Source organism: Amphiprion ocellaris, chromosome 22 (assembly GCF_022539595.1).
Source record: "Amphiprion ocellaris isolate individual 3 ecotype Okinawa chromosome 22, ASM2253959v1, whole genome shotgun sequence".
NCBI lineage: Eukaryota > Metazoa > Chordata > Actinopteri > Pomacentridae > Amphiprion > Amphiprion ocellaris.
In genome coordinates, this window is record NC_072787.1 from 3,669,464 (window position 1) to 3,681,802 (window position 12,339).

At 39.9% G+C, this 12,339-nt stretch overlaps 1 protein-coding gene across 1 annotated transcript in view; it reads left to right on the forward strand.

The window, feature by feature from the left end:
* The window catches only part of tgfbr1b (transforming growth factor, beta receptor 1 b), a 61,530-nt gene that overhangs the window by 13,167 nt on the left and 36,024 nt on the right, over positions 1–12,339 (forward strand). The window lies entirely within an intron of this gene.

The window sequence follows — 12,339 nt, forward strand, 5'->3', positions numbered from 1 at the left end:
TATGCGCACTTAAGTAACTGGACCACTCTCTACTTTCTATAGTTAATTGTAAAGATGATTTAAATTTTAAATTGTTAATTGAAAATTGGAGAAGCATATTTACTCCCAGAGAATGCAAATGTCTTAGCTATCTAAAAGTCTAACCAGATTTCCATCTGTTTACATGGAAACATGTCTAGGGAGAGACAGTATCGCTTTGACAACAAAGCAGCTGGATAAATGGAAGAGATGATTATATTTAACTATGTCACTGTATTCCAAAATAAATTTTATCGAAAGCTGAAAGCTAGTCTAGACCACTTTTGTTAAAACTGCAAGATAGTGCATTGTCCTTTCTGAAGGATGCGCACTCTATGTGCCCTTATAGGTACTTTACGTGCTGACAGTCATCACTCTTGTCATCCTCCTCAGTCATTGTGCTAGCTAACCTTGCAGTCACCATCAAATTGATACTAATTAGTCTGACAGTAGGTGACTGCTAGCTGAGGTTTTATTTAATTGACCAAAAGACGTGCATGCATGATGCATGTATCTGGGGCTCCATCTCAGAGGCTAAATATTGTATGGGGAGTGTAAATGCATAATGCAGTTATATAAAAGAGTCTTTCATATTTGTTGTGTTTCAGGCAGCATCTTGTGATGTGTTTACATATTCTGTATGTTCATATTGCTTTCAATATAACAACTTCACAGTCCACACTAATGCATTAATACATCCTGGCTTACACTGTTCAATGTAAAAGGAAATGACTGTATTTATGCTACATGAACCTAAGTATCAACACAAGTATAACTTAGAGTGTGAAGTATTGGACCATCCCTGGCACTAAAAAATTTAGCTCTGCCTTTGCACTATTTTGCAGTAATGGGCTTTGGCTGCTGTAAGCATAGAGGCTATTATAACAAACACAGTAGGAGACTTTAAGTACTATAAAATAACTCCATGCCCACCAGCCTATGTTGTATTAAACTGATAAAGTGAATTTGTGAGCTGTACTCTTCATGTTTCGTTAGAAGACATTTGCTTTTCTGATGTTTATTTCTGTGTTCTGAAATTTCAGTATTTGAAAAAAAACTAAACAAGCCTGTCTATATTTTCATCACCTGTAGGCTTAAAAGCAGCTTCGTCTACAGGGGAGATGTCTTCCTCTGAAGGTTTGTCAAGATCAGAGGCATTTTTGTTGTGGATGAAGTGAGGCTGTGATGTGAGCTAGGTGACAGTTCCTTTGGAACTGTTGTTTAATTCAGGATGGGCATTTGAAATGTCTGACAGCAGTGCTCTTACAGATCTCAGTAACAGCAAAGCGTTGAGCATTTTGATACCCTTTCACAGTATCTCATGTCAAACTTGGGCGCTTTCATGCTTGTGAAATTTGAAAATAGGACTTTGTTCTAAACAACTGCCTCACCTCCCTCCCACCAGGGACAGTGTTTTCTTAAATACCTGCTAGATTAAAATGTTACTTTCAACTAGGCAATACTGGTTGTATCTTGAAATTATGAAGTTATTGAACTTATACTAACTTGCTGCATCTCATAACCCCTCTAAGTACAACGCAGATATGAATTCTTCCACAGGAGGAGAAGATTTGTGTTTTTGGGCATGGCTTGCTTTGACTACAAAAAAGCTGGTAGCATGTGGGTCAAGCGGGTGAATTAAGAATGCATGAGGTCACATGAGGGAAGCATGTTGACCTAATTCTCAGTCAGATGAATAATGAAGTCTAGTACTTTCCTGTGTTTGGTCTTTTGAAATCACTGCTATTTACCATAGCTTGCTAGCTAACATAGCTATATAAACAGAAAATGCAAAAACTAAAATAGCAAAAGCTGGTGTGATCAGATCCTAGCCATTATATTCTCCACTCTTCCAGTTTGTACCACAGGTTTAGTGTTTTGCGGCCTCCGAGCCCAACCCGAGTAGTGTAGAAAAGAACTTGCTGCTTTTTTTGACATACAGTGACATCAACAGGGTGACGTATGAGCCTTTTAAGAATTTCTGAGTTATTTCTGTGATTACAGCTTATAGTAAATCAGACATAAACACAGCATACATTATAATTATGTTACACACAAGATGCCAGTTATCTGCCCACAACTTACTCAAGTTTGCTACCCAAGTGATCTGTAATGCTGTGTTTTGTCTGCTGTGTGCTCTCTGAGAGAGGATGAACCTCACCTGGTCTCAGGTCGATCCATGATGCGGACCAGGTGTAACTCATTAACTGTCAGTGTTGAACAAACTTGAGATTCAAAGTGCCAGTTAATGATGCTATAGTACTGTAATTTTGTAGTTCTTTGTTGTGACGAGTGCAAAGGACAGTTTAACAGAGCATTCCAAGACCGACAGTTCAGAGCTGTATTGTGGTTTGCTTACATACCCTCCAGCCTTTAATCTACTGAGACTCTCTTTCAGACATACATAAACTTAGGCCTTGTCCACACGTAGCCGGGTATCTCACAAAACAAAGATATTTTTCTATGATTCGGCCTATCATCCACACAAAAACGCAGATTTACGTCATCAAAAACGATTCTTTTTAAAAACTCCGACCAAAGTGAAGATTTGCGAATTCTCCGTTTTATGCGTCTGCATGTGGACATCAGTAACCGGGGTTTTGCGTTTCGAAATGTCACCGCCTGCGACAAAATATGTTCTTACGTCACATATGCGACCTGTGTTTACATTCGGTAACAGTATGGATGCTCTCACAAGGTTTTGTACACTTACGTGATTTTTGCAGTTACTTAGTGGCTTTTAAGTTGTTAGCTAACGCTATGCTAGTTTGGCATAACTACAGCGATTTTATTGCTAAGATAAACAGAGAGTAACTAAAGCTAGGTTTGCGCAACTTTAGCAGTGCAATGTAAATGAAAAGCATGACCGACGCAACGAAGCACATGTCACTCGTCATGACCCGTGGCAAAGAGAGTGAAGCTGAAACAGGAGACATGTTGAGTCATTCTTAATTTCACAACGTCGTTATAAACTTACCTGTCGGCTCAGCACACTCCTGTAATGTTGCCTGGCTGTAGCTTCCTCCTGTACGTTACTGAGGATTGAATGGACTCAAATTTCCATGTATGGGGAAACGGCACAAGGACATCATTCTGCGGGACTCCAACACGTAACAGCATTTTCAGTTTTATGAGAAACTAAGAATATATCGGCGTTTAATCGGTAAACTTCGGCTGATGACGTTTATTTTGAAAAGGGCTATAATCGACCGATTTAATTGGCCGGCCAATAAATCAGTCGGGCCCTAACACATAGTAGCTAACAGCATAGTGATGGCACTGAAATGTCATAGCAAAGTTTTGATAACTGCAGCTGAGAGGAATGGCCATCTGTGATCTGCTGCAGCATTCCACAGCTCAGAATATCTATGTTTGCCCAGGTATGTGTGACTTTCTGGTTTTTGTGTAGTGGAATTGCATTGCTATTGATTTGTGCACGGTGAAGCCATTGTCTTTTGCCATTTCTCTTTCCCTCCTGCCCTCCACTGTGAATTGATGTATTAGATTAAACTTTATCCACTCTTTTCATTTGAAACCTCTCCTGGGGCTTCCTCCATACTGCGCTGTAGCCACTTAAAGTCTGGTCATGGCAATCTATCTTTCTTCCCTTCACTTTTTGTCTCCCCTCATCATTCTTCCAGCAAAGTTAAATGGATGGTGCATTTGGCTTTAATCAGATTGTCAAGAATGCCATTAGCCTTATTTAGTGAGCTAAGGTTCCTGCTGCTTCTTGTATGTTTTGGCTGGGCTTGCTTGAGTTAGCAGGCTGACATTTTGTTAAATGACCATAAGATTTAACTGGGAGATGTCTTTCTTCAGAATGTAGTCAAACTTCACGGAGTGTATCTACACCTGCTGAAGTCTGATCACTATGCCAGTCTGACCACTTCCAAATGTGGCCTTGCTAATCTGATTACATTCTGATTGTGTTCTGTGTGCATTTACAGCATTAGCATGCTTTTTCTTGTAGCCAGATAAGTAATCTAGATAGAGATCACATGTTAATATCAGTGGCAGACAGGGAGTGTTTGAAATGAATTAAGACAGACTGCAGTTCACACCCAACAGTATTTTGTGTCTCAGGTGCATTTGGACTGGATGGTAGGGTAGGTGGTTCACATCAGTGCAGAGATGATCATTGTTTATTGTGTGTTGTATTGTGGGAAAATACCCTTATTCCTGAGCAAACTTAATTTATCATTATATTGTTCAGTGGTAAATTTACCCCATTCCAATGGGTAGCTTGCCAGCACTAGATGTCATGACACTACTGAAATGGTTCTGGCTTTTTTGAAAGTAAAATTTCCTTATTTTGTATTTTTGCGCTTACTGTGACTGTACTGTTTCTACTTTTCTGTCCACCTACGGATGCGGTGAGTCACACCTGAATAAAATTATTCTCAGACAACTACTTAATTCAGAATTTAAAAACGCAAATGTTTTATTAGTCTTTCGAAAATTGTTCTTTTTAGTAGTTCTTGGATAGAAACAAATCAGTTGGCCAGGAAGAGGGGAAGGAGAGGCGGCATCAGGCTTTGCTTACGGATGGCCACTCAGCTGCCACTGCCTTCTGTGCTACTCTGCAACCCTGCTCCTTGAGAAATAAGATGGATGATCTGCCCTCACAAGTTGGAGTAAGCTACGAGTACTGTGAGTCTGGTCTGATGGCCTTTACAGAGACATGGTTCACCAATGATATTCTGGACAGTTTTATACAAATTGATGGTTTTACACATATTTGCTTGTACAGAAATGCAGACTCCGGTAAAACTAGGGGAGGAGGGGTATGGATTTATGTCATAGACAGTTGGTGTTGTAACTTTGCTGTCAGGGACAGAATATGCAACCCTGATATTGAGCTGCTGCTTGTCACCCTATAGCCACACTACCTTTCTAGGGAATTTACCAACATTTTTGTATGTGTTGTGCATGTGTACAGAAAGGCACTGAAGGGCTGTTTCCTGTGCAGAGACTGGAATGTTTTCTTTGAGGATGCTGATATACTACTACTATCCTAACAATAAACCCTACATCACAAGGGGAGTAAAGGAGTGTATAAAGACAAAAAATTAGCCTTCAAATTAGGGGACAAGGCAGGAGTCAGAGATGCACAAAACAACCTCTACCAGCCGCAGCTGCAGCATAAGGAGAGGGCAGAACAGGAGCTGTCCAACTCCAATACAAAGAAACTGTGGGACTCTATCCGAGGTATGACCAACATAGACACCAAAAGGAAAGCCTTGTTCCTTCATAATGAAACTGCCAGGGCAAATGAGTCAAATAACTTTCATCTGTGTTTTGAAAACAGTAATGTCAGGGAAAGTAATGCATTTACAGAACGTCTGCCAGGGGTGTGTCAGTTCACCCTTCCTCTTCACTCTGCATACCAACGACTGTGTCAGCGCTCAGCCAAATCAGTTTGTCATTAAGTTCTCTGACAATACCGTTATTCTCAGTTTACTCACTCATAATCCAGGCAGTCATAAAACTGCTATGGATAAATTTATTGACTTGTGTACCACCAAAAAACTGCAGATTAACACAGAAAAAACTGTTGAGATGCTGTTAGATCCCAAATCAGTGGGTGACCATAGGCCGGTCCATACATGTTAATTACATTAAACAGATCACCTCTTTTAAGTACCCAGGTGTGTACAGTGATAGTGACCTCAGCTGCCACACAAGGGTGGCAAATGTTTGTCCCAGAATACATCAGTGCCTTCATTTTCTCAGACAACTCAGACTTTTTGGTGTCTGTAGAGAAATCATGTTGATTTTTTTTTACTTTGCAGCCATTGAGTCCATACTTAGGTACGGGATCATCTTCTGGTTTGGGGCTCTGACAGTCAAATCAAAAACTCAGATTCATAACTTGGTGAAGATGGTGAGTAAGATCATGGGTACCCCTGTGCTCCACTCATGCTGCAAGACCTGTTTATACAGGCCACCATCAGGCAGGCAAACAGTGTTCTTTTGGACTCATAACATGCCCTGTTTCCAGATGTTCTGTTGAATTCAGGCAGAAAGTCCAGAGTCCTGCTGTGCAGGCTCAACTGTTCTAAACATTCTGTTATCCCTCTCTCGATCAAGCTCATTAATGAGAGACTATCATTCGGTTTGAGTGGAGGCTGACGCAGCATGCTGCCACTACTCTCCGTGTTTTTATGCGTTTTTAAATGTTTTAACCTGCTGTTCGAGATCCCACCTGTCCATCTGGGTCGTCAGTGTAGGCCAGTAAGATCCGCTATTGGCCTGCATTCGTCTGGACTTTTATTATGGCGCTTTTACACCGCCCTGTGACAGGACTTCTGCAGTACTCGGCAGCTGAGCTCCTCCGGCTCCGCTGTCATCTGTCAGAACCTCTGCCGTCTATGCTGCACCTCCACCCGGACATCGCTCTCCTTCCTCGTTGGCGGTACATTTACCGTGGGTCTCGCTGGAATTTTCACCTTGACAACTTCACAGCTATTCAGTCCTTGTGGTCCACCACTCATCGTCCTCCCAGAAACACCGGCCGGGTTGCCGATCGTAGCATTCTAGCCCGCCTACCAGGGTCGGCTAGCAATAGCGCCAAACATGCCAACACTGCTGTCAACTTTGGTCTTCTTAACATCCGCTCACTCACCAACAAGGGTCATCTCATTCAGGATCTCCTCACTGACCATGGGTTTGATTTTCTCTGTTTAACTGAAACTTGGCAACATCCTAATGACTTTTCTCAACTTAATGACTCCACTTCGCATGGGTTTGTTTGCATCTGTCAACCATGTAACTCAGGTCGCGAAGGTAGTCTCGCGATAATTCACCACGAGAAGTGGAAAGTCCTGCCAGTATCCCTGCCTGCCACCAGCTCCTTTGACTGCACAGCCTGCCAACTGTCTGGTCCCATTCCCACTATTGTTGCTACAGTCTACTGCCCCCCTACTGTGTGTATTTTAGGTAGTTTTTTCTTTATATTTATTATATGTCACATATTTTATGTGTTTTTAGTAGCATGTGTTTGTTTGTGTGTTGTGATTCAACTTGCTTTTGTGTTTGTCTAAGACAAATTTCTCCCACAGGAGACAACAAAGTAAACCTTGACCTTGATGAAGCAGCAGTGTTACGTATCCTATGTCTGAAAAGGGTCAAATTGTCATCATTTCATACTTCAGCAGTTGCCCTTATATATTTGAACAAATGGAACATTTCAGTTGTTTTGTCTAGACATCAGGGACATACCTGGCTAATGCACTGTAGTGTGTTTGTGTGTTGGTTGGACAGACAGGACTTATCTGACTTATCTGTGCCAAGGTTGAGTCAGAAGAGACCAGTGTCAGCTGGCTTTTATTTAGCTGTCTCCTGTTGGCTACTGTTCTGTCTTTTTCCATCTTTCTAAGACACTAAAACAAGTGCGCACACTCACAAAAACACACTATTGCTGTTGTTTGCTGTTTTAATATATTCAGTTCTGACTTTGCCTGTCTGGAATTCTCCTCCAGACAATTCCATGAATTCCATGAGCAAGAAAGCCTACTGTTGCATTAAAACTTGGAATGCATTGTAACATTCTCACACTGGTAGTATATTTGTATTAGTGTAATGGATACTTTCACCGGCATTTACTTAATCATTTATAGTTTAAATCCTTACATTGTCACTGTTAAGATGTTGATCCAAAGGGAAGATTTCCACTGGTGTACCTTTCATACAGTTAATACCATCTGTGTGTGTCTGTCACGTACTCTTAGAGCCTTTCTACGACAGTCTGCCTGCCATGTTACTAATTTAAAGGACTTATCTTAGGAGGTGTGTTGTGTTGCTTTAACCTACCCAGCCATACATAATGGGTTTCTTAGCTCCATAATGATACCAGACTCTCGGCTGACTGTCTGCACTGTGCTGGGGGCAAGGACACAGTGGAGAGAGAGAGACTGAGACCTGGTTTATTCATAGCACTCCATAACACCACTGATAATAGTTTGAAGCCTAAGGGATTGCTAAGCAGACTTCTTTACATTATGCACAGTCCTTTCTCTGCTTGTGTCTGACCTGATGTTTTTCCGTGTTCAGAGGTGAGTATAGATGCCCTGACCTTTGTCTTTACCGTCTTTTTACATACTAAATATAACAGCCATGGTAACAATACATGTAACTAATTCTGATTGATTCAGAAATGGCTGAAACATTCTATATCTGGGATTTTGTTCTCGCTGGCTGTGAGCTGCATCACTTAGACCAGGGGTGTCAAACTCATTTTAGTTCAGGGGCTACATTCAGCCCAATTTGATCTCAAGTTGGCCAGACCAGTAAAATCCCAGCATAATATCCCAATAACAACCACAACTCCAAATTTTTCGAAAAAAAGTACATTCTGACAATGTTCATGTTTAATGCGTTAACTTTTTGCAAAACATTATGAACAATGTGAAGTTTATTCAGAAAAATCTGTTCAGTTTATGCCTCAGTTTATCATTTACACATTACAACTTACAGATCACAGATGAGTCTACAAAGGCACAAGACATTTAGTCACAGGTGTCTGGAACTGAATGATATAGTGTTTTACTTTTTGATCAAAATGACAACAGTCAGACAAAAGAAAACAAAAAAGACAAAGTATTACAGAAATGAGTCACAATATGACAAAAATGAGAAACAAAATGACAAAAACTGCGACAAACAACATGAAACGAGACAAAAAATTGTATTAAAAAGTTACAAAGCCACAAAAAATGGACAAAAATTAGGCAAATGACACAAACGAGACAAAGCAAGACAAAAAAAATCACAAAACGACAAAAACACAAAACAACGAATAAAACAAAACACAAAATGACAAAAATAAGACAAAAAACACAAGCGAGAAAAAAGGAAACACAAAGCGACAACTACAAATGACAAAAGTCAGACAAAAAAACAACAAAAACAAGACAAAATATTACAAAAATGAGACCCAAAATATTTCAAAAATTAGTCACAAAATGACAAAAAACAAATGGCATGAAACAAGAGACAAAAAATTTGATTACAAAGCGACAAGAAGTGGACAAAAGCAAGACAAAAATTACACAAATGACACAAACAAGACAAAGCGAGACAAAAGTCACAAAACGACAAAGCAAAACACAAAATGACAAAAATAAGTCAAAACGAGACAAAAAGGAAGCAAAACAACAAAAATGAGAAACAAAACGACAAGTCAGACAAAAAAGATAAAAACAAGAAAAGTATAAAAATGAGAAACAAAACGACAAAAAAGGCAACAAACAGCATGAAACAACGAGAGACAAAAAAATTTTTTAAAAAGTGACAAAGCAACAAAAATGGATCAGGGCAGGACTGTGATTAATAATGAAAAGTTTGAGGCAGATTGCAGCATATACAAGGGATTTACACAGCACTCTTTCATGGCGAAGCATCAAAGTTCAGTCAGCTGCCATGGCCACACCCCTTGACTGATGCAGATGATTTAGATAATTTATCTTCATTATGATCTGTTTCATAGACTGTCCAAATCTGATATCTCTTGGAGTTGTCCTCTATGAGCAGTAAACCACTGAAAATGACCAAAATTACCTAAAATTGCAGAATTAATGCAAGATGGCAGACTTCCTGTTGGATTTAGCTTTTGGGCACCAGAGACTTTTTTTTCCCGCCCTGATGTATTACACGTCTACCAAATATTGTGGATGTTTGTGAAATGTGCTGCGGGGGCTATTTGTTAAAAATGCCGCAAGGGGCGCTATAGCACATGAAATGTCGAGATGCATACAGTGTCATTCCTTTTGTCATTTGTATTGTGTGTGTCAATTCTGGTGAATTTCTGACCATTCCTAATGTGTCAAAAAGTATTTACTGTTTTATGGCGAAGGATCAAATTTACAGGGGTTGCCATGGCCACGCTTTTCGGCTTGCGAGGAACCTTTTGATAACTTTTGATCATGATGTCGTGTTGTATATATACTGGCCAAAGTTGAGTTGAGTTACCCCCTAGGAGAAGTTTGCTCTTGAAAATGAAAAAAATCCTCAAAAATTGTCCAATTAATTCAAAATGACGAACTTGCTGTTGGGTTTAGCGTATGGGTCCAAGAGGCTTTTCTGTGTGTCCTGATGTACTCTATGTGCCTCCCAAATTTCATGAATGTAGATTAAACATGCTGCGGGGGCTGTTTTTGAAAAATATTGCAGGGGGCGCTATAGCACATGCCCTGCTGAGATGCATACAGTGTCCTTACTTGGGTCGTCTGTGATATGTGTGGGTTGAGGTTTTGAGAATTCTAAACCTGTCAAAACTTATTTTGTTTGTCATGGCAACAACACGTTGCCACGGCAACAGCCTTGTATGTAAAATGAAAATCTTTACACTGTGGCATTGTCAAGGGGTGAAGAGTGAGCTGACCAGTTTCCAGAATGATATGGCAAAATTTGGAGCAATGGTGTAATGTAAAAAATGTAATGCCTAAACTTCCTGTTACCAATAGGTGGTGCTATGACTATTTCCAAGTTTTTCAGTGTGGATGTCTTCAGACTGGGCCTGGTGTTCAGCATGTAACATTTGGGGCAGATAGGGTCAGGATTAGCTGAGATATAAACATTTCAGTAGTCATGGCGAGACATCAAAATTCACCGCACCGTCACAGACACACCTTTTGATGACAAGTCACTGTTTTCTCTGTGAATCATCATCAACATGTTCAGGCTTATGTCACCATATTTCAGGTGAATATGGGCAACATGCTAAAAATAGTACATCAAAGTGTCAAAAATGTAATTTCCTGTTTCCACCCAGCAGGTGGCGCTATGACTGTGAATATATTTCATCATATGGATATGATCCGGGCAGGACTCTGATCATACATGTAGAGTTTCAGGCAGATTGGAGCATGTTGAGGGCATCTACACAACACCTGATGTTTCATGGCGAAGGATCAAACTTCTAGAGGCCACCACGGCCACGCCCATTGACTTCTGAGGAACATTTTGATAACTATTGATCACTAAGGCCTGCTGTATGTACTGGCTGAATTTAAGTGATTTTGGAGTTATCCCCTACGAGGAGTTCGCTCTTGAAAGAGAGCAAAAATGAAGAAAAATTGTCAAATTTCCCACAGTTAATGCAAAATAGCGGACTTCCTGTTTGTTTTAGGATATGGCCACCACGGACTTTTTTTGTTCACCCTGACAGACTGCATATGTGTACCAAATTTCATAGCTGTACGTCCAACATGGCTCGGGCTGAATTTTCAAAATATTGCAGGTGGCGCTATTGAGCCATTTTGCTACACACATGCACAGTTCCAATAAAATATGAACATTTTCATCACTTTTGGTGCATTTTGAAATTTTCACGAGATTTTGAGCATGTTTAGGCCCTGAAAAATGCGTTTAAAAAGTTGGTAGAATAAAAATAATTCCCTGCATTCCAGTAGGGTCTTCGCACTGTCGGTGCTTGGACCCTAATTAAAACCTGTTTGATGGCGGCTTTCTTTTCTGGAGGCTTATGTTACCTGCAACACATTGCTATAAAGTGAGTAATTCTTACAAGATTAAAGTTGATTATAACTATGACTTTGTAAATATCCTCCACACCATGCTGGGTGAGATAGAACCAATGCTTGAACTGTGGACTATGAACCAGTTGTTGGTTCCATCCTCAGATACAATGTTTGGAATTTAAAAAAAAAAAAAAAAAATGCAGTAGTAATCCGGTCTTTAAATGGTCATTTTCCTTGTTCTGTGATACTGTGTCTCTGTTAATGGAATGCTTAGAACTGCTTATGCGAGCAGCTTCACTGACTGAACGGAATTGAGAACAAGCTTGAGTTTGAGTTTAGTCATTGCATTTTGGCTCACTGTTCACTTCAGTTGTAATATCAGACCAAATAAACTGACATATGTCATTACTGAGTGTCATGCACTTATTTATTGCCATTCCAGCCTAATTCTAACACTGGCTAAGCTACTTGTGGTACTGTTGTTCTATATTCCTCATTCTCAAATCATATTCCCTAAAATTTGTTTTAGTACTCATATCTGCCGAATAAATACATGAAAAATAGTCTGAACTTAACTGACATTTCTCACTATCTTTCCAAGTGCCAAACCCCAGAAAGAAAAAAATATATAGAATCTTTTTTGCATTTAGCTAGGAGAACTTTGCTGTGTGTTAAGTGCTAAATTTACTCTTGAATTTTGTGTCTACATGCTCAGCAAAATTACCATTTTCTTTCATGTAAATCAAAGTTTCTACCAGAATCAGATAACAGAGAAAAGGAGTTCTTTAGCTGGTCTGTGCTGTAAAAATCTACTGTGTCCATGTCTTTGTCTCTATGATATCAG